General features: G+C 48.0%; 1 protein-coding gene across 3 annotated transcripts in view; it reads left to right on the top strand.

Annotated features, from left to right (window-relative positions):
- Positions 1-354: 354 nt before the first annotated feature.
- Positions 355-25587, top strand: part of LOC135819853 (uncharacterized) — a 43105-nt gene continuing 17872 nt past the window's right edge. For 2 of the 3 annotated variants that reach the window (XM_065333134.1, XM_065333133.1), the window contains exons 1-9: positions 359-472; positions 5515-5604; positions 5993-6114; positions 11178-11267; positions 11647-11768; positions 16834-16923; positions 17318-17439; positions 22481-22570; positions 22954-23075. The gene's annotated coding sequence lies outside the window, so the exon portion shown is untranslated. Of the gene's footprint in view, positions 473-5514; positions 5605-5992; positions 6115-11177; positions 11268-11646; positions 11769-16833; positions 16924-17317; positions 17440-22480; positions 22571-22953; positions 23076-25587 lie in introns of all 3 variants that reach the window. The other variant, XR_010553996.1, reaches the window with a different exon arrangement.

A 25587-nucleotide genomic window follows, 5' to 3' on the forward strand; every position in this document is an offset into this window, starting at 1 on the left:
AACCTGGGATTAGAAACCCGCACTATCGCCCTACATGCATTCCCCCATACACTTCGCATTCAATACTCATTCTACCAAGTTGCTTCACGTTATGATCCTGCATTTGAAAGCCCTTTTTGAATATTGCGGCCAACTGTATGTGGCCAGCTGTGTTTGATGGTACGGTACGGTACGGGATAGCGCCAGGCGTGACACAAACACCAAATTAAAGCTGTGTGGACCCTGGCTAGCGCCAGACGTTACTGAAGTAACGTCTTCTGCATAGCTACGGGAATAGTTAGTTTTAGGGCATGCTGTCACGTTTTGTCTCTTTGTTCTCTGTGTTTGCACTGTCGGTTTTTCTGAGTCAGGATTTCGATTTTCCACACGAGCAATGCCCAATTGGCTAACCCCGCCTCTAAAGTACATTTTGACGGAGCTGAAGGTTATTGCGTCGCAAGTGGGCGTCAAAACGCGACAGGACATCTCCAAGGCGAGTAGTTCCAGATTGCAGCTGTATGCCTTCGTGTGGGCTAAGGCATCGCCGAGAATATAATTATTTGTACCTATTTTCCTTTCCTGTTCGTCTGGAAAAATGCAGGACTATGAATACCACAGTCGCGTAGCAGCCGATCCGGCTTTGGCCGGACCAGTTTCTCGCCCGACCACGCCCAGAATGCAGAATTTTGCACCCTGATTTCAAATTTTTCCCAGGGAGAGATCCCAAACCCCCCCCCCCCCCTCCGGCCGGACCACCTCCAACTGCGGTGCTGAGCGCCTGTACCATAGAAATTGCACTCTAAAATGCTGTGGTGTCTGACCTGTGAGGTACAGTCACACTTCAGTGGCCATGCTTCATCATGGCTACATAGTACAGTGTACAGTGTACACACGTTTGACGATTCACTATTGTCCGACGACGTGATGGCAAAGGTGTTGGCATACAGTACTGTCAGGCGCTGAAGAACGTAGTGTCGAAGAGCAAACTGGCCAGAATTTCACCAAGCACTACATACCAATGTATACACAGTGACTCAACTATGCATAGACCATAGTACATGATACTAAGAAGAACGACCTGGGCAACGAGGCTGATCCCCCCACTCCCCTGTTCTTCGTCGACCGACAGTACTGTAGCTATGTGAGCTGAGACTGGCCAGCGTCAAGGCCTGCCCCAACGTGTTGTGTTCCGGTGTGGCCGCCACAACGTGTTGTGTTCCGATGTGGCCGCCCCGGCGTATTGACGGCGTGCAGTGCTGCTGGTGAAATACAACCCTGCAAGTCAGTGTCAAGCCGGGGGGGGGGGGGCTATGGAACCCCTGACCTGTGAACATGCGGGGGGGGGGGGGGGGGTGCAGCCCATGACCAAAAATCAAGATCGGTAAAAAAGAGAATCATTTTTCTGGGGATGTCGGTGTTTTGTAGAATCTCGAGCGAACTCTCCATGAGAGAAAACTAATCAGATGCCTGTCGACGTCTAGGAGGCGCTGTCGAGACTGATAGCATCTTTTTTCTGGCATGCACCGCTGTTGAAAATCATGCTCGAGTGCGTGGACGTGCTGATCGATCACGTGCGCACTCGACGTGCACACGTTGTGTCCTTCTATCACGGCCTCGGTCACGTGGTTGCAACCATCACGTACCGGAGAGCGCTTTGGCTGCCGAACGTAATTGATGAGCGCATCGAATTGATCACACGGATCCATGATGTTCGGGAAATGGCGTCGATGCACCGCCTGCATCCGTCTATAATGCAGAGCCGCTGAGTGTTCATTGGTCGTAGGAGTCGGTATAAAAAGACTCTGCTTGCTTTCGTCATACATCATTACGCTCAATTCGTCAGCAGGGTTTTCATGCAATTTTCATGCTCTCGTCATCATGCCTGCCTCGTGCTCCAACATCTCGTGCGGACTTTCGAAGTTCGTGCATAAATTTGAAGGTGGTAACTACGATAAAGCCGTGTACTTCCACCCGAACGTGAATAAAATCGGACAAGATGCGTGGAGAATCGACAGCGCCGATATCAAAACCTATCTCAAGCCCCTGGTAGGTGAACAGACCGTCATCTGGGCGGGCATTTACAAAACTCCCATGTGGTACCTTCAACCGACAGATTTGATTGCTTTCCACGCTTTCGTCGTCTTTCAAACGAGAAACTGGTGGTGGTCGGCGGAAAAAACCACCGACGGTGTCAGCATATGCAGAGGCAAGACTCGCTCAAGCGTGAGATCTTCCTATCGAAGCACCAATCGAAAAACTCCGATAGAGGAGATTATTGCTGACCAATCACATGTAAATCTGCAGGATATGATAGATTTCCTCTACGACTCCAATCTCGTCAAGGGCATTTACAACGTTGTAACAAACAACTGCCATACGTTTGCCTCCGCTCTGTTCAACGAACTTGCAGCTACCCACTACTTCAATCACATCGAACTTCGGCATGCCAAACCCATCGACTCTGAGCATGCAATCGAATGAGTACTCGACCCCCATCCAGACACACACATTTAGCACAGATATGTTGATTTTAAAAATTTTAATTAGATATTGTTGATATCTATCTGTGCTTGGATCATCGTAATGACACTGTTGACTGGCAATTCTCCGTAGTATGACGTTAGCTTCATCATATAGTTGGTCAGATGGCTGACGGTCGATAGATGATGTTTTAAATGTTCAAGTGTCCGCCATTGGTTGTCGCTGTATGGGAGGAAACACATCAAAACATGTATAAGATCTCTGGTATTTCAAATAAAGAGAATTGCACCACAGATCACTTACCAAGAGCAGAGAAACTCAGGCTGTAGACCGGCCTCCAGCTTCTTCCTGTGTCCCTTCGACTTGAGGTGGTCGACGAACGGCTGGAGGAACATGTCGAGCATGAAAAGAGCATCTTGATGGTTGATTGAATGGGACTGATCAAGGTGGATCCAATCACTTTTATCCCCGCCCAGTTGTTCGTTGGTTGAAGGGTGCGGTGCGCGCACAGTTCAACATTAAAACTCTGCGCGATGATCATGGAGTCTGCTGTTCAGGATGTGAAGCGGGTAAATTGGGCGGTACCGTGAATACCGCATGGTGAACATCTCTTTGAAACGGAGGTAGATTGTTGAAACTCGCGCGATAAAGATGATGATCATGGTGGCTACCACTCGAAAAGGATGTGAAGAGGGTAAAGCGGTGACGTGAGTACTACATCTCTTTGAAACGTACACGATTCATATAGTTGAAAACCGGTAAAGATGATGGTCATGGACCCCGCGTCACGTTCAAACTTGCCGTCTGTTCTAGTTGATTCCAGAAACTTGCGCCTGATCCGAGTACGCTGTGTGTACTCTGAGTATCGTGAGGAGTGGGACACTATCGACAATTTGCTACTCTCTGCTTGATGCAGACAGTGTGCGCGTACGACGCACACATAAGATGATTATTAGGAAATCGAGGCTGCTATTCTATACGCCCGGGGGCCTATACACGGGCTTTTCCGGTATCGGTAACTCTAAACCACCTAAGTTTCCACGGGGAAAGGCCAGGGATCTGGCGTGTGACGTGACTATTAGTACAGTCATGTACTTGCAGGTGTGCAGTATTTAAAAATATGAATCTTCTACTTCTAGCTGAGCCGTTGCTGCTAGGTCGTCGTTTGGAAAATTAATAATAGCTTGCATGGACCTCGGTCCTACCGGTAAGACCATCATACACAGACATGCTGCATGGCCTCTGTTCTAACATTGACCTAAAACTTGACCCTAGACTGTTGCTAAGGGGCTAATGAAGGAGTCCAACAATTTTAGACGTGATTGTACAAGGACTATTACGAAATTCCATGGCAACAGCCCCAGGGCAACCATGGATACGGAGTATGGAATTTTGCATTCCAGCACTGTTGCAGGCTTAGGCTGCGTTTACACGACAACGCTGGGGGCGAAAACGCAACGAAATCCTTTCGGATCCAGGGTTCATTTACACGGTACGCGGAGCAAAACGTAAAAGTTGTGCACCAAAACGGAAGAAAACCAAAACGCTGGCCAAGGTGGAAGAATTTGAAAACGGAAATGTTCTGCCGGATAAATTTGGGTGTGTAAACAGTCGAAACGGCGTGCTGGCCTCGTTTTCCGTCACGTTTGTTTCATTTTCGGCCTTTTACACGGATCCGACAATCCCAAAAATTGTTTTTTACAATTTTCGTCATGTGATGTGTGTTGTCGTGTGCCTGTTTTCAACCATTACTTGAGTGTGATTGGTGCTTCCACGGCAACACTTGGCCCTTTGACGATCTTTGGCGGATCCTTTGCTCTCGTGTAGACGCTTGAAAACGATACAAAAGGAGACCACCTCGGATCGGCTTTGATCGTGTAAACGTAGGAAAACGAAAAAAGAAATGCGGGACTGAAAACGGAAAACTGGCCGTGCGTTGTCGTGTAAACGCAGCCTAAGAAAGATATTAGGTCCTCACCACGATCGATGTGCAATGGTCAAAATTCACTTCCGGCAGAGTTTCTAGCTCTGCGACAGGAGCATGTGCTGCCATTGTGACAATTGATGAAATTGTACGTATGCCATGCACTGGACATAGTCTTGCCTTTGCCCCATTACTTTGCCTTAGGGAGCATCTCATAAGTTCGCATTTATTTTGCAAACGTAACGCATTTCGATTAGACTTTACCCCCCCCCCCCTACCTCCCCCCTCTATTCGAAAGTCTTATCGCACATTTTCTGTGTTTATCTACTGTACACGTCCATGCGGGCCCCATGCTATGCTATGTACATGTACATGGATATGAATGTTTTGCTAGAGCGGTCGTGAATGGCATACAGTAGTACGTGTACCGCATTTACTGAGTACAAGTACACTCAATGACATGTACACGCACATAAACATAGACTTCCTGCACAACAACTGTACTGCTGTGAACGCTGGCCAGGTACACTGTACACTGTTTGATCAGGCTGGTGTGACATTTGACACCTCTGAGTAGCCTGCATGCATGCAGTGCAAGGGTTAGCTGATCGGCAAACACAGGTAGATCTCCACCTAAACACACTCATTTGCTGCAGTGATCTAGCACGGTAGTAGATTGTACAGTTCCAGATAATGTGCGAACAGTCATTTTTCTATTCGAAAAGGGCGCTACCCCTACCCCCGTTTCGAAATGCGTTACGTTTAGAAACAAAATGCGAACTTATGTGATGCTCCCTTACAAAGACCTCATCTCAAAAATTGTTTCAAGAAAATTCTGAACCAAAAGCACTTTGCAGCGTGATTTCTTGGGTCCTACTGGTAGGACGGCATGCAAGCTATCGTTTAGCTTGGGTCAAATATGTCTGTTTGTTTCTCTCTCTGTCTCTCCCCTCCCTCTCTCTCGCTCCCCCCTCTCTCTCTCTCTCCCCCCCCCCTCTCTCTCTGTCTCTCTCTCTCTCTCTCTCTCTCTCTCTCTCTCTCTCTCTCTCTCTCTCTCTCTCTCTCTTCCTCCCCCCCCCCCCCCCCCGTCTCTCTCTGTCTCTCTCTCTCCCTCCATTGTGTGGATGTAGGAAACCGTTACTTTGCTTGCAGGGAAGAGCTAGCGGAATACGTATTTCCCGAAATTGCCCAAGTCCTCCATGAACACTTTTCTCCTCGAGGTAGGTACTTTGTACACTATGGAGTATGGAGTACTATCCGAATGTACATCTACGTGCACTTTCTGTGTACATGATTCTGCAATATACTGTGTACTGCGGACTCCGGTGTCATGTATATACGCACACATACACGCACACACACTCTCTCTCTCTCTCATACACACACACATACACACACACACACACACATTTGCATGCTGCTGTACTGTCTTAAAACCCACAATGTGACATGTAATACAAGCAACCAAATCACAACGGTACATTAGAACAATTCAAGCACACAAGGATATTGAGTACGTGGTTTATAAAATAATTAGTTTTAGGGTATGCTGTCACGTTTTGTCTCTTTGTTCTCTGTGTTTGCACTGTTGGTTCTTTTCTGAGTCAGGATTTCGATTTTCCACACGAGCAATGCCCAATTGGCTAATCCCGCCTCTAAAGTACATTTTGACGGAGCTGAAGGTTATTGCGTCGCAAGTGGGCGTCAAAACGCGACAGGACATCTCCAAGGCGAGTAGTTCCAGATTGCAGCTGTATGCCTTCGTGTGGGCTAAGGCATCGCCGAGAATATAATTATTTGTACCTATTTTCCTTTCCTGTTCGTCTGGAAAAATGCAGGAGGTGGTATTCCATGACTGTGAATACCACAGTCGCGTAGCAGCCGGTCCGGCTGATCCGGCTTTGGCCATACCAGTTTCTCGCCCGACCACGCCCAGAATGCAGAATTTTGCACCCTGATTTCAAATTTTTCCCAGGGAGAGATCCCAACCCCCCCCCCCCCCCCTCCGGCCGGACCACCTCCAACTGCGGTGCTGAGCGCCTGTACCATAGAAATTGCACTCTAACATGTTGTGGTGTCTGACCTGTGAGGTACAGTCACACTTCAGTGGCCATGCTTCATCGTGGCTACATAGTACAGTGTACAGTGTACACACGTTTGACGATTCACTATTGTCCGACGCCGTGATGGCAAAGGTGTTGGCATACAGCACTGTCAGGCGCTGAAGAACGTAGTGTCGAAGAGCAAACTGGCCAGAATTTCACCAAGCACTACATACCAATGTATACACAGTGACTCAACTATGCATAGACCATAGTACATGATGCTAAGAAGAACGACCTGGGCAACGAGGCTGATCCCCCCACTCCCCTGTTCTTCGTCGACCGACAGTACTGTAGCTATGTGAGCTGAGACTGGCCAGCGTCAAGGCCTGCCCCAACGTGTTGTGTTCCGGTGTGGCCGCCACAACGTGTTGTGTTCCGATGTGGCCGCCCCGGCGTATTGACGGCGTGCAGTGCTGCTGGTGAAATACAACCATGCAAGTCAGTGTCAAGCCGGGGGGGGGGGGGGGGGGCTATGGAACCCCTGACCTGTGAACATGCGGGGGGGGGGGGGGGGGGGGGGGTGCAGCCCATGACCAAAAATCAAGATCGGTAAAAAAGAGAATCATTTTTCTGGGGATGTCGGTGTTTTGTAGAATCTCGCGCGAACTCTCCATGAGAGAAAACTAATCAGATGCCTGTCGACGTCTAGGAGGCGCTGTCGAGACTGATAGCATCTTTTTTCTGGCATGCACCGCTGTTGAAAATCATGCTCGAGTGCGTGGACGTGCTGATCGATCACGTGCGCACTCGACGTGCACACGTTGTGTCCGTCTATCACGGCCTCGGTCACGTGATTGCAACCATCATCACGTACCGGAGAGCCCTTTGGCTGCCGAACGTAATTGATGAGCGCATCGAATTGATCACACGGATCCATGATGTTCGGGAAATGGCGTCGATGCACCGCCTGCATCCGTCTATAATGCAGAGCCGCTGAGTGTTCATTGGTCGTAGGAGTCGGTATAAAAAGACTCTGCTTGCTTTCGTCATACATCATTACGCTCAATTCGTCAGCAGGGTTTTCATGCAATTTTCATGCTCTCGTCATCATGTCTGCCTCGTGCTCCAACATCTCGTGCGGACTTTCGGAGTTCGTGCATAAATTTGAAGGTGGTAACTACGATAAAGCCGTGTACTTCCACCCGAACGTGAATAAGATCGGACAAGATGCGTGGAGAATCGACAGCGCCGATATCAAAACCTATCTCAAGCCCCTGGTAGGTGAAGAGACCATCATCTGGGCGGGCATTTACAAAACTCCCATGTGGTACCTTCAACCGACAGATTTGATTGCTTTCCACGCTTTCGTCGTCTTTCAAACGAGAAACTGGTGGTGGTCTGCGGAAAAAACAACCGACGGTGTCAGCATATGCAGAGGCAAGACTCGTTCAAGCGTGAGATCTTCCTATCGAAGCACCAATCGAAAAACTCCGATAGAGGAGATTATTGCTGACAAATCACATGTAAATCTGCAGGATATGATAGATTTCCTCTACGACTCCAATCTCGTCAAGGGTATTTACAACGTTGTAACAAACAACTGTCATACGTTTGCCTCCGCTCTGTTCAACGAACTTGCAGCTACCCACTACGTCAATCATATTGCACTTCGGCATGCCAAACCCATCGACTCGGAGCATGCAATCGAATGAGTACTCGACCCCCATCCAGACACACACATTTAGCACAGATATGTTGATTTTAAAATGTTTAATTATAATTTCAGTAGATCATTCTCAGCTTGTATGAGTGTTATAACGCTGTTGGCCGGTATTTCCCCGTAGTATGAGGTCAGCTTCTCCGTATAATGTTGAAGATGTCTTGACGTTGCAGAATGATCTTTCATTTCTTCTATTGTTCGCCATTGGTTGTCGCTGCATGGAAGGAAACAGATTAAAACATGTATAAGATCTCTGGTATTTCAAATAAAGAGAATTGCACGACAGATTACTTACCAAGAACACATAAATTCAGGCTGCATCCCGGCCTCCAGCTTCCTCCGGTGGTTTTTCGAGCGGAGATGCTCGACGAACGGCCGGAGGCCGGTCATAGTCTTCGAACACAAGGAACAAGAGAGGAGCATTTTGTCTCATTCAGGTTTGTGGAATGGGGCTGATCAAGGTGGATCGAATCACTTTTATCCCCGCCCAGTTGTTCGTTGGTTGAAGGGTGCGGCGCGCGCGCAGTTCAACATTAAAACTCTGCGCGATGATCATGGAGTCTGCTGCTCAGGATGTGAAGCGGATAAATTGGGCGGTACCGTGAATACCGCATGGTGAACATCTCTTTGAAACGGAGGTAGATTGTTGAAACTCGCGCGATAAAGATGATGATCATGGTGGCTACCACTCGAAAAGGATGTGAAGAGGGTAAAGCGGTGACGTGAGTACTACATCTCTTTGAAACGTACACGATTCATATAGTTGAAAACCGGTAAAGATGATGATCATGGACCCCGCGTCACGTTCAAACTTGCCGTCTGTTCTAGTTGATTCCAGAAACTTGCGCCTGATCCGAGTACGCTGTGTGTACTCTGAGTATCGTGAGGAGTGGGACACTATCGACAATTTGCTACTCTCTGGTGGATGCAGACAGTGTGCGCGTACGACGCACACATAAGATGATTATTAGGAAATCGAGGCTGCTATTCTATACGCCCGGGGGCCTATACACGGGCTTTTCCGGTATCGATAACTCTAAACCACCTAAGTTTCCACGGGGAAAGGCCAGGGATCTGGCGTGTGACGTGACTATTAGTACAGTCATGTACTTGCAGGTGTGCAGTATTTAAAAATATGAATCTTCTACTTCTAGCTGAGCCGTTGCTGCTAGGTCGTCGTTTGGAAAATTAATAATAGCTTGCATGGACCTCGGTCCTACCGGTAAGACCATCATACACAGACATGCTGCATGGCCTCTGTTCTAACATTGACCTAAAACTTGACCCTAGACTGTTGCTAAGGGGCTAATGAAGGAGTCCAACAATTTTAGACGTGATTGTACAAGGACTATTACGAAATTCCATGGCAACAGCCCCAGGGCAACCATGGATACGGAGTATGGAATTTTGCATTCCAGCACTGTTGCAGGCTTAGGCTGCGTTTACACGACAACGCTGGGGGCGAAAACGCAACGAAATCCTTTCGGATCCAGGGTTCATTTACACGGTACGCGGAGCAAAACGTAAAAGTTGTGCACCAAAACGGAAGAAAACCAAAACGCTGGCCAAGGTGGAAGAATTTGAAAACGGAAATGTTCTGCCGGATAAATTTGGGTGTGTAAACAGTCGAAACGGCGTGCTGGCCTCGTTTTCCGTCACGTTTGTTTCATTTTCGGCCTTTTACACGGATCCGACAATCCCAAAAATTGTTTTTTACAATTTTCGTCATGTGATGTGTGTTGTCGTGTGCCTGTTTTCAACCATTACTTGAGTGTGATTGGTGCTTCCACGGCAACACTTGGCCCTTTGACGATCTTTGGCGGATCCTTTGCTCTCGTGTAGACGCTTGAAAACGATACAAAAGGAGACCACCTCGGATCGGCTTTGATCGTGTAAACGTAGGAAAACGAAAAAAGAAATGCGGGACTGAAAACGGAAAACTGGCCGTGCGTTGTCGTGTAAACGCAGCCTAAGAAAGATATTAGGTCCTCACCACGATCGATGTGCAATGGTCAAAATTCACTTCCGGCAGAGTTTCTAGCTCTGCGACAGGAGCATGTGCTGCCATTGTGACAATTGATGAAATTGTACGTATGCCATGCACTGGACATAGTCTTGCCTTTGCCCCATTACTTTGCCTTAGGGAGCATCTCATAAGTTCGCATTTATTTTGCAAACGTAACGCATTTCGAATAGACTTTATCCCCCTACCTCCCCCCTCTATTCGAAAGTCTTATCGCACATTTTCTGTGTTTATCTACTGTACACGTCCATGCGGGCCCCATGCTATGCTATGTACATGTACATGGATATGAATGTTTTGCTAGAGCGGTCGTGAATGGCATACAGTAGTACGTGTACCGCATTTACTGAGTACAAGTACAATCAATGACATGTACACGCACATAAACATAGACTTCCTGCACAACAACTGTACTGCTGTAAACGCTGGCCAGGTACACTGTACACGGTTTGATCAGGCTGGTGTGACATTTGACACCTCTGAGTAGCCTGCATGCATGCAGTGCAAGGGTTAGCTGATCGGCAAACACAGGTAGATCTCCACCTAAACACACTCATTTGCTGCAGTGATCTAGCACGGTAGTAGATTGTACAGTTCCAGATAATGTGCGAACAGTCATTTTTTCTATTCGAAAAGGGCGCTACCCCCTACCCCCGTTTCGAAATGCGTTACGTTTAGAAACAAAATGCGAACTTATGTGATGCTCCCTTACAAAGACCTCATCTCAAAAATTGTTTCAAGAAAATTCTGAACCAAAAGCACTTTGCAGCGTGATTTCTTGGGTCCTACTGGTGGGACGGCATGCAAGCTATCGTTTAGCTTGGGTCAAATATGTCTGTTTGTTTCTCTCTCTGTCTCTCCCCTCCCTCTCTCTCGCTCCCCCCTCTCTCTCTCTCTCCCCCCCCCCCCTCTCTCTCTCTCTCTGTCTCTCTCTCTGTCTCTCTCTTCCTCCCCCCCCCCCCGTCTCTCTCTGTCTCTCTCTCTCCCTCCATTGTGTGGATGTAGGAAACCGTTACTTTGCTTGCAGGGAAGAGCTAGCGGAATACGTATTTCCCGAAATTGCCCAAGTCCTCCATGAACACTTTTCTCCTCGAGGTAGGTACTTTGTACACTATGGAGTACTATCCGAATGTACATCTACGTGCACTTTCTGTGTACATGATTCTGCAATATACTGTGTACTGCGGACTCCGGTGTCATGTATATACGCACACATACACGCACACACACTCTCTCTCTCTCTCATACACACACACACATACACACACACACACATTTGCATGCTGCTGTACTGTCTTAAAACCCACAATGTGACATGTAATACAAGCAACCAAATCACAACGGTACATTAGAACAATTCAAGCACACAAGGATATTGAGTACATGGTTTATAAAATAATTAGTTTTAGGGTATGCTGTCACGTTTTGTCTCTTTGTTCTCTGTGTTTGCACTGTTGGTTCTTTTCTGAGTCAGGATTTCGATTTTCCACACGAGCAATGCCCAATTGGCTAATCCCGCCTCTAAAGTACATTTTGACGGAGCTGAAGATTATTGCGTCGCAAGTGGGCGTCAAAACGCGACAGGACATCTCCAAGGCGAGTAGTTCCAGATTGCAGCTGTATGCCTTCGTGTGGGCTAAGGCATCGCCGAGAATATAATTATTTGTACCTATTTTCCTTTCCTGTTCGTCTGGAAAAATGCAGGAGGTGGTATTCCATGACTGTGAATACCACAGTCGCGTAGCAGCCGGTCCGGCCGATCCGGCTTTGGCCGGACCAGTTTCTCGCCCGACCACGCCCAGAATGCAGAATTTCGCAGCCTGATTTCAAATTTTTCCCAGGGAGAGATCCCAACCCCCCCCCCCCCCTCTCCAGCCGGACCACCTCCAACTGCGGTGCTGAGCGCCTGTACCATAAAAATTGCACTCTAACATGTTGTGGTGTCTGACCTGTGAGGTACAGTCACACTTCAGTGGCCATGCTTCATCGTGGCTACATAGTACAGTGTACAGTGTACACACGTTTGACGATTCACTATTGTCCGACGACGTGATGGCAAAGGTGTTGGCATACAGTACTGTCAGGCGCTGAAGAACGTAGTGTCGAAGAGCAAACTGGCCAGAATTTCACCAAGCACTACATACCAATGTATACACAGTGACTCAACTATGCATAGACCATAGTACATGATACTAAGAAGAACGACCTGGGCAACGAGGCTGATCCCCCCACTCCCCTGTTCTTCGTCGACCGACAGTACTGTAGCTATGTGAGCTGAGACTGGCCAGCGTCAAGGCCTGCCCCAACGTGTTGTGTTCCGGTGTGGCCGCCACAACGTGTTGTGTTCCGATGTGGCCGCCCCGGCGTATTGACGGCGTGCAGTGCTGCTGGTGAAATACAACCATGCAAGTCAGTGTCAAGCCGGGGGGGGGGCTATGGAACCCCTGACCTGTGAACATGCGGGGGGGGGGGGGGGGGGGGGGGTGCAGCCCATGACCAAAAATCAAGATCGGTAAAAAAGAGAATCATTTTTCTGGGGATGTCGGTGTTTTGTAGAATCTCGCGCGAACTCTCCATGAGAGAAAACTAATCAGATGCCTGTCGACGTCTAGGAGGCGCTGTCGAGACTGATAGCATCTTTTTTCTGGCATGCACCGCTGTTGAAAATCATGCTCGAGTGCGTGGACGTGCTGATCGATCACGTGCGCACTCGACGTGCACACGTTGTGTCCGTCTATCACGGCCTCGGTCACGTGATTGCAACCATCATCACGTACCGGAGAGCCCTTTGGCTGCCGAACGTAATTGATGAGCGCATCGAATTGATCACACGGATCCATGATGTTCGGGAAATGGCGTCGATGCACCGCCTGCATCCGTCTATAATGCAGAGCCGCTGAGTGTTCATTGGTCGTAGGAGTCGGTATAAAAAGACTCTGCTTGCTTTCGTCATACATCATTACGCTCAATTCGTCAGCAGGGTTTTCATGCAATTTTCATGCTCTCGTCATCATGTCTGCCTCGTGCTCCAACATCTCGTGCGGACTTTCGGAGTTCGTGCATAAATTTGAAGGTGGTAACTACGATAAAGCCGTGTACTTCCACCCGAACGTGAATAAAATCGGACAAGATGCGTGGAGAATCGACAGCGCCGATATCAAAACCTATCTCAAGCCCCTGGTAGGTGAAGAGACCGTCATCTGGGCGGGCATTTACAAAACTCCCATGTGGTACCTTCAACCGACAGATTTGATTGCTTTCCACGCTTTCGTCGTCTTTCAAACGAGAAACTGGTGGTGGTCGGCGGAAAAAACCACCGACGGTGTCAGCATATGCAGAGGCAAGACTCGCTCAAGCGTGAGATCTTCCTATCGAAGCACCAATCGAAAAACTCCGATAGAGGAGATTATTGCTGACCAATCACATGTAAATCTGCAGGATCTGATAGATTTCCTCTACGACTCCAATCTCGTCAAGGGTATTTACAACGTTGTAGCAAACAACTGCCATACGTTTGCCTCCGCTCTGTTCAACGAACTTGCAGCTACCCACTACGTCAATCACATCGAACTTCGGCATGCCAAACCCATCGACTCGGAGCATGCAATCGAATGAGTACTCGACCCCCATCCAGACACACACATTTAGCACAGATATGTTGATTTTAAAATTTTTAATTACATACTGTTTATATCGATCTGTGCTTGGATCATAGTAATTACACTGTTGATCGGCAATTCTCCGTAGTATGACCTTAGCTTGGTCATATAGTTCTTCATATGGTTGGCGGTTGATAGATGGTGCTTCAAATCTTCCAATGTCCGCCATTGGTTGTCGCTGTATGGGAGGAAACACATCAAAACATGTATAAGATCTCTGGTATTTCAAATAAAGAGAATTGCACCACAGATCACTTACCAAGAGCAGAGAAACTCAGGCTGTAGACCGGCCTCCAGCTTCTTCCTGTGTCCCTTCGACTTGAGGTGGTCGACGAACGGCTGGAGGAACATGTCGAGCATGAAAAGAGCATCTTGATGGTTGATTGAATGGGACTGATCAAGGTGGATCCAATCACTTTTATCCCCGCCCAGTTGTTCGTTGGTTGAAGGGTGCGGCGCGCGCGCAGTTCAACATTAAAACTCTGCGCGATGATCATGGAGTCTGCTGCTCAGGATGTGAAGCGGATAAATTGGGCGGTACCGTGAATACCGCATGGTGAACATCTCTTTGAAACGGAGGTAGATTGTTGAAACTCGCGCGATAAAGATGATGATCATGGTGGCTACCACTCGAAAAGGATGTGAAGAGGGTAAAGCGGTGACGTGAGTACTACATCTCTTTGAAACGTACACGATTCATATAGTTGAAAACCGCTAAAGATGATGGTCATGGACCCCGCGTCACGTTCAAACTTGCCGTCTGTTCTAGTTGATTCCAGAAACTTGCGCCTGATCCGAGTACGCTGTGTGTACTCTGAGTATCGTGAGGAGTGGGACACTATCGACAATTTGCTACTCTCTGGTTGATGCAGACAGTGTGCGCGTACGACGCACACATAAGATGATTATTAGGAAATCGAGGCTGCTATTCTATACGCCCGGGGGCCTATACACGGGCTTTTCCGGTATCGGTAACTCTAAACCACCTAAGTTTCCACGGGGAAAGGCCAGGGATCTGGCGTGTGACGTGACTATTAGTACAGTCATGTACTTGCAGGTGTGCAGTATTTAAAAATATCAATCTTCTACTTCTAGCTGAGCCGTTGCTGGTAGGTCGTCGTTTGGAAAATTAATAATAGCTTGCATGGACCTCGGTCCTACCGGTAAGACCATCATACACAGACATGGTGCATGGCCTCTGTTCTAACATTGACCTAAAACTTGACCCTAGACTGTTGCTAAGGGGCTAATGAAGGAGTCCAACAATTTTAGACGTGATTGTACAAGGACTATTACGAAATTCCATGGCAACAGCCCCAGGGCAACCATGGATACGGAGTATGGAATTTTGCATTCCAGCACTGTTGCAGGCTTAGGCTGCGTTTACACGACAACGCTGGGGGCGAAAACGCAACGAAATCCTTTCGGATCCAGGGTTCATTTACACGGTACGCGGAGCAAAACGTAAAAGTTGTGCACCAAAACGGAAGAAAACCAAAACGCTGGCCAAGGTGGAAGAATTTGAAAACGGAAATGTTCTGCCGGATAAATTTGGGTGTGTAAACAGTCGAAACGGCGTGCTGGCCTCGTTTTCCGTCACGTTTGTTTCATTTTCGGCCTTTTACACGGATCCGACAATCCAAAAAATTGTTTTTTACAATTTTCGTCATGTGATGTGTGTTGTCGTGTGCCTGTTTTCAACCATTACTTGAGTGTGATTGGTGCTCCCACGGCAACACTTGGCCCTTTGACGATCTTTGGCGGATCCTTTGCTCTCGTGTAGACGCTTGAAAACGATACAAAAGGAGACCACCTCAGATCGGCTTTGATCGTGTAAACGTAGGAAAACGAAAAAAGAAATGCGGGACTGAAAACGGAAAACTGGCCGTGCGTTGTCGTGTAAACGCAGCCTAAGAAAGATAATAGGTCCTCACCACGATCGATGTGCAATGGTCAAAATTCACTTCCGGCAGAGTTTCTAGCTCTGCGACAGGAGCATGTGCTGCCATTGTGACAATTGATGAAATTGTACGTATGCCATGCACTGGACATAGTCTTGCCTTTGCCCCATTACTTTGCCTTAGGGAGCATCTCATAAGTTCGCATTTATTTTGCAAACGTAACGCATTTCGAATAGACTTTACCCCCCTACCTCCCCCCCCCCCCCCCTCTATTCGAAAGTCGTATCGCACATTTTCTGTGTTTATCTACTGTACACGTCCATGCGGGCCCCATGCTATGCTATGTACATGTACATGGATATGAATGTTTTGCTAGAGCGGTCGTGAATGGCATACAGTAGTACGTGTACCGCATTTACTGAGTACAAGTACAATCAATGACATGTACACGCACATAAACATAGACTTCCTGCACAACAACTGTACTGCTGTAAACGCTGGCCAGGTACACTGTACACGGTTTGATCAGGCTGGTGTGACATTTGACACCTCTGAGTAGCCTGCATGCATGCAGTGCAAGGGTTAGCTGATCGGCAAACACAGGTAGATCTCCACCTAAACACACTCATTTGCTGCAGTGATCTAGCACGGTAGTAGATTGTACAGTTCCAGATAATGTGCGAACAGTCATTTTTCTATTCGAAAAGGGCGCTACCCCCTACCCCCGTTTCGAAATGCGTTACGTTTAGAAACAAAATGCGAACTTATGTGATGCTCCCTTACAAAGACCTCATCTCAAAAATTGTTTCAAGAAAATTCTGAACCAAAAGCACTTTGCAGCGTGATTTCTTGGGTCCTACTGGTAGGACGGCATGCAAGCTATCGTTTAGCTTGGGTCAAATATGTCTGTTTGTTTCTCTCTCTGTCTCTCCCCTCCCTCTCTCTCTCGCTCCCCCCTCTCTCTCTCTCTCCCCCCCCCTCTCTCTCTCTCTCTCTCTCTCTCTCTCTCTCTCTCTCTCTCTCTCTCTCTCTCTCTCTCTCTTCCTCCCCCCCCCCCCGTCTCTCTCTGTCTCTCTCTCTCCCTCCATTGTGTGGATGTAGGAAACCGTTACTTTGCTTGCAGGGAAGAGCTAGCGGAATACGTATTTCCCGAAATTGCCCAAGTCCTCCATGAACACTTTTCTCCTCGAGGTAGGTACTTTGGACACTATGGAGTATGGAGTACTATCCGAATGTACATCTACGTGCACTTTCTGTGTACATGATTCTGCAATATACTGTGTACTGCGGACTCCGGTGTCATGTATATACGCACACATACACGCACACACACTCTCTCTCTCTCTCATACACACACACACATACACACACACACACACACACACATTTGCATGCTGCTGTACTGTCTTAAAACCCACAATGTGACATGTAATACAAGCAACCAAATCACAACGGTACATTAGAACAATTCAAGCACACAAGGATATTGAGTACATGGTTTATAAAATAATTAGTTTTAGGGTATGCTGTCACGTTTTGTCTCTTTGTTCTCTGTGTTTGCACTGTTGGTTCTTTTCTGAGTCAGGATTTCGATTTTCCACACGAGCAATGCCCAATTGGCTAATCCCGCCTCTAAAGTACATTTTGACGGAGCTGAAGGTTATTGCGTCGCAAGTGGGCGTCAAAACGCGACAGGACATCTCCAAGGCGAGTAGTTCCAGATTGCAGCTGTATGCCTTCGTGTGGGTTAAGGCATCGCCGAGAATATAATTATTTGTACCTATTTTCCTTTCCTGTTCGTCTGGAAAAATGCAGGAGGTGGTATTCCATGACTGTGAATACCACAGTCGCGTAGCAGCCGGTCCGGCCGATCCGGCTTTGGCCGGACCAGTTTCTCGCCCGACCACGCCCAGAATGCAGAATTTTGCACCCTGATTTCAAATTTTTCCCAGGGAGAGATCCCAACCCCCCCCCCCCCCCTCCCCCCCCCCCTCCAGCCGGACCACCTCCATAAAAATTGCACTCTAACATGTTGTGGTGTCTGACCTGTGAGGTACAGTCACACTTCAGTGGCCATGCTTCATCATGGCTACATAGTACAGTGTACAGTGTACACACGTTTGACGGTTCACTATTGCCCGACGACGTGATGGCAAAGGTGTTGGCATACAGTACTGTCAGGCGCTGAAGAACGTAGTGTCGAAGAGGAAATTGGCCAGAATTTCACCAAGCACTACATACCAATGTATACACAGTGACTCAACTATGCATAGACCATAGTACATGATACTAAGAAGAACGACCTGGGCAACGAGGCTGATCCCCCCACTCCCCTGTTCTTCGTCGACCGACAGTACTGTAGCTATGTGAGCTGAGACTGGCCAGCGTCAAGGCCTGCCCCAACGTGTTGTGTTCCGGTGTGGCCGCCACAACGTGTTGTGTTCCGATGTGGCCGCCCCGCCGTATCGACGGCGTGCAGTGCTACCCAGTGAAATGCAACCATGCAAGTCAGTGTCAAGCCGGGGGGGGGGGGGGGGCTATGGAACCCCTGACCTGTGAACATGCGGGGGGGGGGGGTGCAGCCCATGACCAAAAATCAAGATCGGTAAAAAAGAGAATCATTTTTCTGGGGATGTCGGTGTTTTGTAGAATCTCGCGCGAACTCTCCATGAGAGAAAACTAATCAGATGCCTGTCGACGTCTAGGAGGCACTGTCGAGACTGATAGCATCTTTTTTCTGGCATGCACCGCTGTTGAAAATCATGCTCGAGTGCGTGGACGTGCTGATCGATCACGTGCGCACTCGACGTGCACACGTTGTGTCCGTCTATCACGGCCTCGGTCACGTGATTGCAACCATCATCACGTACCGGAGAGCCCTTTGGCTGCCGAACGTAATTGATGAGCGCATCGAATTGATCACACGGATCCATGATGTTCGGGAAATGGCGTCGATGCACCGCCTGCATCCGTCTATAATGCAGAGCCGCTGAGTGTTCATTGGTCGTAGGAGTCGGTATAAAAAGACTCTGCTTGCTTTCGTCATACATCATTACGCTCAATTCGTCAGCAGGGTTTTCATGCAATTTTCATGCTCTCGTCATCATGTCTGCCTCGTGCTCCAACATCTCGTGCGGACTTTCGGAGTTCGTGCATAAATTTGAAGGTGGTAACTACGATAAAGCCGTGTACTTCCACCCGAACGTGAATAAGATCGGACAAGATGCGTGGAGAATCGACAGCGCCGATATCAAAACCTATCTCAAGCCCCTGGTAGGTGAAGAGACCATCATCTGGGCGGGCATTTACAAAACTCCCATGTGGTACCTTCAACCGACAGATTTGATTGCTTTCCACGCTTTCGTCGTCTTTCAAACGAGAAACTGGTGGTGGTCTGCGGAAAAAACAACCGACGGTGTCAGCATATGCAGAGGCAAGACTCGTTCAAGCGTGAGATCTTCCTATCGAAGCACCAATCGAAAAACTCCGATAGAGGAGATTATTGCTGACAAATCACATGTAAATCTGCAGGATATGATAGATTTCCTCTACGACTCCAATCTCGTCAAGGGTATTTACAACGTTGTAACAAACAACTGTCATACGTTTGCCTCCGCTCTGTTCAACGAACTTGCAGCTACCCACTACGTCAATCATATTGCACTTCGGCATGCCAAACCCATCGACTCGGAGCATGCAATCGAATGAGTACTCGACCCCCATCCAGACACACACATTTAGCACAGATATGTTGATTTTAAAATGTTTAATTATAATTTCAGTAGATCATTCTCAGCTTGTATGAGTGTTATAACGCTGTTGGCCGGTATTTCCCCGTAGTATGAGGTCAGCTTCTCCGTATAATGTTGAAGATGTCTTGACGTTGCAGAATGATCTTTCATTTCTTCTATTGTTCGCCATTGGTTGTCGCTGCATGGAAGGAAACAGATTAAAACATGTATAAGATCTCTGGTATTTCAAATAAAGAGAATTGCACGACAGATTACTTACCAAGAACACATAAATTCAGGCTGCATCCCGGCCTCCAGCTTCCTCCGGTGGTTTTTCGAGCGGAGATGCTCGACGAACGGCCGGAGGCCGGTCATAGTCTTCGAACACAAGGAACAAGAGAGGAGCATTTTGTCTCATTCAGGTTTGTGGAATGGGGCTGATCAAGGTGGATCGAATCACTTTTATCCCCGCCCAGTTGTTCGTTGGTTGAAGGGTGCGGCGCGCGCGCAGTTCAACATTAAAACTCTGCGCGATGATCATGGAGTCTGCTGCTCAGGATGTGAAGCGGATAAATTGGGCGGTACCGTGAATACCGCATGGTGAACATCTCTTTGAAACGGAGGTAGATTGTTGAAACTCGCGCGATAAAGATGATGATCATGGTGGCTACCACTCGAAAAGGATGTGAAGAGGGTAAAGCGGTGACGTGAGTACTACATCTCTTTGAAACGTACACGATTCATATAGTTGAAAACCGGTAAAGATGATGATCATGGACCCCGCGTCACGTTCAAACTTGCCGTCTGTTCTAGTTGATTCCAGAAACTTGCGCCTGATCCGAGTACGCTGTGTGTACTCTGAGTATCGTGAGGAGTGGGACACTATCGACAATTTGCTACTCTCTGGTGGATGCAGACAGTGTGCGCGTACGACGCACACATAAGATGATTATTAGGAAATCGAGGCTGCTATTCTATACGCCCGGGGGCCTATACACGGGCTTTTCCGGTATCGATAACTCTAAACCACCTAAGTTTCCACGGGGAAAGGCCAGGGATCTGGCGTGTGACGTGACTATTAGTACAGTCATGTACTTGCAGGTGTGCAGTATTTAAAAATATGAATCTTCTACTTCTAGCTGAGCCGTTGCTGGTAGGTCGTCGTTTGGAAAATTAATAATAGCTTGCATGGACCTCGGTCCTACCGGTAAGACCATCATACACAGACATGTTGCATGGCCTCTGTTCTAACATTGACCTAAAACTTGACCCTAGACTGTTGCTAAGGGGCTAATGAAGGAGTCCAACAATTTTAGACGTGATTGTACAAGGACTATTACGAAATTCCATGGCAACAGCCCCAGGGCAACCATGGATACGGAGTATGGAATTTTGCATTCCAGCACTGTTGCAGGCTTAGGCTGCGTTTACACGACAACAACGCTGGGGGCGAAAACGCAACGAAATCCTTTCGGATCCAGGGTTCATTTACACGGTACGCGGAGCAAAACGTAAAAGTTGTGCACCAAAACGGAAGAAAACCAAAACGCTGGCCAAGGTGGAAGAATTTGAAAACGGAAATGTTCTGCCGGATAAATTTGGGTGTGTAAACAGTCGAAACGGCGTGCTGGCCTCGTTTTCCGTCACGTTTGTTTCATTTTCGGCCTTTTACACGGATCCGACAATCCAAAAAATTGTTTTTTACAATTTTCGTCATGTGATGTGTGTTGTCGTGTGCCTGTTTTCAACCATTACTTGAGTGTGATTGGTGCTTCCACGGCAACACTTGGCCCTTTGACGATCTTTGGCGGATCCTTTGCTCTCGTGTAGACGCTTGAAAACGATACAAAAGGAGACCACCTCGGATCGGCTTTGATCGTGTAAACGTAGGAAAACGAAAAAAGAAATGCGGGACTGAAAACGGAAAACTGGCCGTGCGTTGTCGTGTAAACGCAGCCTAAGAAAGATAATAGGTCCTCACCACGATCGATGTGCAATGGTCAAAATTCACTTCCGGCAGAGTTTCTAGCTCTGCGACAGGAGCATGTGCTGCCATTGTGACAATTGATGAAATTGTACGTATGCCATGCACTGGACATAGTCTTGCCTTTGCCCCATTACTTTGCCTTAGGGAGCATCTCATAAGTTCGCATTTATTTTGCAAACGTAACGCATTTCGAATAGACTTTATCCCCCTACCTCCCCCCCTCTATTCGAAAGTCTTATCGCACATTTTCTGTGTTTATCTACTGTACACGTCCATGCGGGCCCCATGCTATGCTATGTACATGTACATGGATATGAATGTTTTGCTAGAGCGGTCGTGAATGGCATACAGTAGTACGTGTACCGCATTTACTGAGTACAAGTACAATCAATGACATGTACACGCACATAAACATAGACTTCCTGCACAACAACTGTACTGCTGTAAACGCTGGCCAGGTACACTGTACACGGTTTGATCAGGCTGGTGTGACATTTGACACCTCTGAGTAGCCTGCATGCATGCAGTGCAAGGGTTAGCTGATCGGCAAACACAGGTAGATCTCCACCTAAACACACTCATTTGCTGCAGTGATCTAGCACGGTAGTAGATTGTACAGTTCCAGATAATGTGCGAACAGTCATTTTTTCTATTCGAAAAGGGCGCTACCCCCTACCCCGTTTCGAAATGCGTTACGTTTAGAAACAAAATGCGAACTTATGTGATGCTCCCTTACAAAGACCTCATCTCAAAAATTGTTTCAAGAAAATTCTGAACCAAAAGCACTTTGCAGCGTGATTTCTTGGGTCCTACTGGTGGGACGGCATGCAAGCTATCGTTTAGCTTGGGTCAAATATGTCTGTTTGTTTCTCTCTCTGTCTCTCCCCTCCCTCTCTCTCGCTCCCCCCTCTCTCTCTCTCTCCCCCCCCCCCCCTCTCTCTCTCTCTGTCTCTCTCTCTGTCTCTCTCTTCCTCCCCCCCCCCCCCCGTCTCTCTCTGTCTCTCTCTCTCCCTCCATTGTGTGGATGTAGGAAACCGTTACTTTGCTTGCAGGGAAGAGCTAGCGGAATACGTATTTCCCGAAATTGCCCAAGTCCTCCATGAACACTTTTCTCCTCGAGGTAGGTACTTTGTACACTATGGAGTACTATCCGAATGTACATCTACGTGCACTTTCTGTGTACATGATTCTGCAATATACTGTGTACTGCGGACTCCGGTGTCATGTATATACGCACACATACACGCACACACACACTCTCTCTCTCTCTCTCATACACACACACACATACACACACACACACATTTGCATGCTGCTGTACTGTCTTAAAACCCACAATGTGACATGTAATACAAGCAACCAAATCACAACGGTACATTAGAACAATTCAAGCACACAAGGATATTGAGTACATGGTTTATAAAATAATTAGTTTTAGGGTATGCTGTCACGTTTTGTCTCTTTGTTCTCTGTGTTTGCACTGTTGGTTCTTTTCTGAGTCAGGATTTCGATTTTCCACACGAGCAATGCCCAATTGGCTAATCCCGCCTCTAAAGTACATTTTGACGGAGCTGAAGATTATTGCGTCGCAAGTGGGCGTCAAAACGCGACAGGACATCTCCAAGGCGAGTAGTTCCAGATTGCAGCTGTATGCCTTCGTGTGGGCTAAGGCATCGCCGAGAATATAATTATTTGTACCTATTTTCCTTTCCTGTTCGTCTGGAAAAATGCAGGAGGTGGTATTCCATGACTGTGAATACCACAGTCGCGTAGCAGCCGGTCCGGCCGATCCGGCTTTGGCCGGACCAGTTTCTCGCCCGACCACGCCCAGAATGCAGAATTTCGCAGCCTGATTTCAAATTTTTCCCAGGGAGAGATCCCAACCCCCCCCCCCCCCCTCTCCAGCCGGACCACCTCCAACTGCGGTGCTGAGCGCCTGTACCATAAAAATTGCACTCTAACATGTTGTGGTGTCTGACCTGTGAGGTACAGTCACACTTCAGTGGCCATGCTTCATCGTGGCTACATAGTACAGTGTACAGTGTACACACGTTTGACGATTCACTATTGTCCGACGACGTGATGGCAAAGGTGTTGGCATACAGTACTGTCAGGCGCTGAAGAACGTAGTGTCGAAGAGCAAACTGGCCAGAATTTCACCAAGCACTACATACCAATGTATGCACAGTGACTCAACTATGCATAGACCATAGTACATGATACTAAGAAGAACGACCTGGGCAACGAGGCTGATCCCCCCACTCCCCTGTTCTTCGTCGACCGACAGTACTGTAGCTATGTGAGCTGAGACTGGCCAGCGTCAAGGCCTGCCCCAACGTGTTGTGTTCCGGTGTGGCCGCCACAACGTGTTGTGTTCCGATGTGGCCGCCCCGGCGTATTGACGGCGTGCAGTGCTGCTGGTGAAATACAACCATGCAAGTCAGTGTCAAGCCGGGGGGGGGGGGGGGGGGGGCTATGGAACCCCTGACCTGTGAACATGCGGGGGGGGGGGGGGGGGGTGCAGCCCATGACCAAAAATCAAGATCGGTAAAAAAGAGAATCATTTTTCTGGGGATGTCGGTGTTTTGTAGAATCTCGCGCGAACTCTCCATGAGAGAAAACTAATCAGATGCCTGTCGACGTCTAGGAGGCGCTGTCGAGACTGATAGCATCTTTTTTCTGGCATGCACCGCTGTTGAAAATCATGCTCGAGTGCGTGGACGTGCTGATCGATCACGTGCGCACTCGACGTGCACACGTTGTGTCCGTCTATCACGGCCTCGGTCACGTGATTGCAACCATCATCACGTACCGGAGAGCCCTTTGGCTGCCGAACGTAATTGATGAGCGCATCGAATTGATCACACGGATCCATGATGTTCGGGAAATGGCGTCGATGCACCGCCTGCATCCGTCTATAATGCAGAGCCGCTGAGTGTTCATTGGTCGTAGGAGTCGGTATAAAAAGACTCTGCTTGCTTTCGTCATACATCATTACGCTCAATTCGTCAGCAGGGTTTTCATGCAATTTTCATGCTCTCGTCATCATGTCTGCCTCGTGCTCCAACATCTCGTGCGGACTTTCGGAGTTCGTGCATAAATTTGAAGGTGGTAACTACGATAAAGCCGTGTACTTCCACCCGAACGTGAATAAAATCGGACAAGATGCGTGGAGAATCGACAGCGCCGATATCAAAACCTATCTCAAGCCCCTGGTAGGTGAAGAGACCGTCATCTGGGCGGGCATTTACAAAACTCCCATGTGGTACCTTCAACCGACAGATTTGATTGCTTTCCACGCTTTCGTCGTCTTTCAAACGAGAAACTGGTGGTGGTCGGCGGAAAAAACCACCGACGGTGTCAGCATATGCAGAGGCAAGACTCGCTCAAGCGTGAGATCTTCCTATCGAAGCACCAATCGAAAAACTCCGATAGAGGAGATTATTGCTGACCAATCACATGTAAATCTGCAGGATCTGATAGATTTCCTCTACGACTCCAATCTCGTCAAGGGTATTTACAACGTTGTAGCAAACAACTGCCATACGTTTGCCTCCGCTCTGTTCAACGAACTTGCAGCTACCCACTACGTCAATCACATCGAACTTCGGCATGCCAAACCCATCGACTCGGAGCATGCAATCGAATGAGTACTCGACCCCCATCCAGACACACACATTTAGCACAGATATGTTGATTTTAAAATTTTTAATTACATACTGTTTATATCGATCTGTGCTTGGATCATAGTAATTACACTGTTGATCGGCAATTCTCCGTAGTATGACCTTAGCTTGGTCATATAGTTCTTCATATGGTTGGCGGTTGATAGATGGTGCTTCAAATCTTCCAATGTCCGCCATTGGTTGTCGCTGTATGGGAGGAAACACATCAAAACATGTATAAGATCTCTGGTATTTCAAATAAAGAGAATTGCACCACAGATCACTTACCAAGAGCAGAGAAACTCAGGCTGTAGACCGGCCTCCAGCTTCTTCCTGTGTCCCTTCGACTTGAGGTGGTCGACGAACGGCTGGAGGAACATGTCGAGCATGAAAAGAGCATCTTGATGGTTGATTGAATGGGACTGATCAAGGTGGATCCAATCACTTTTATCCCCGCCCAGTTGTTCGTTGG

This window comes from Sycon ciliatum, chromosome 6 (genome assembly GCF_964019385.1).
Source record: "Sycon ciliatum chromosome 6, ocSycCili1.1, whole genome shotgun sequence".
NCBI classification, from domain to species: Eukaryota; Metazoa; Porifera; class Calcarea; order Leucosolenida; family Sycettidae; genus Sycon; species Sycon ciliatum.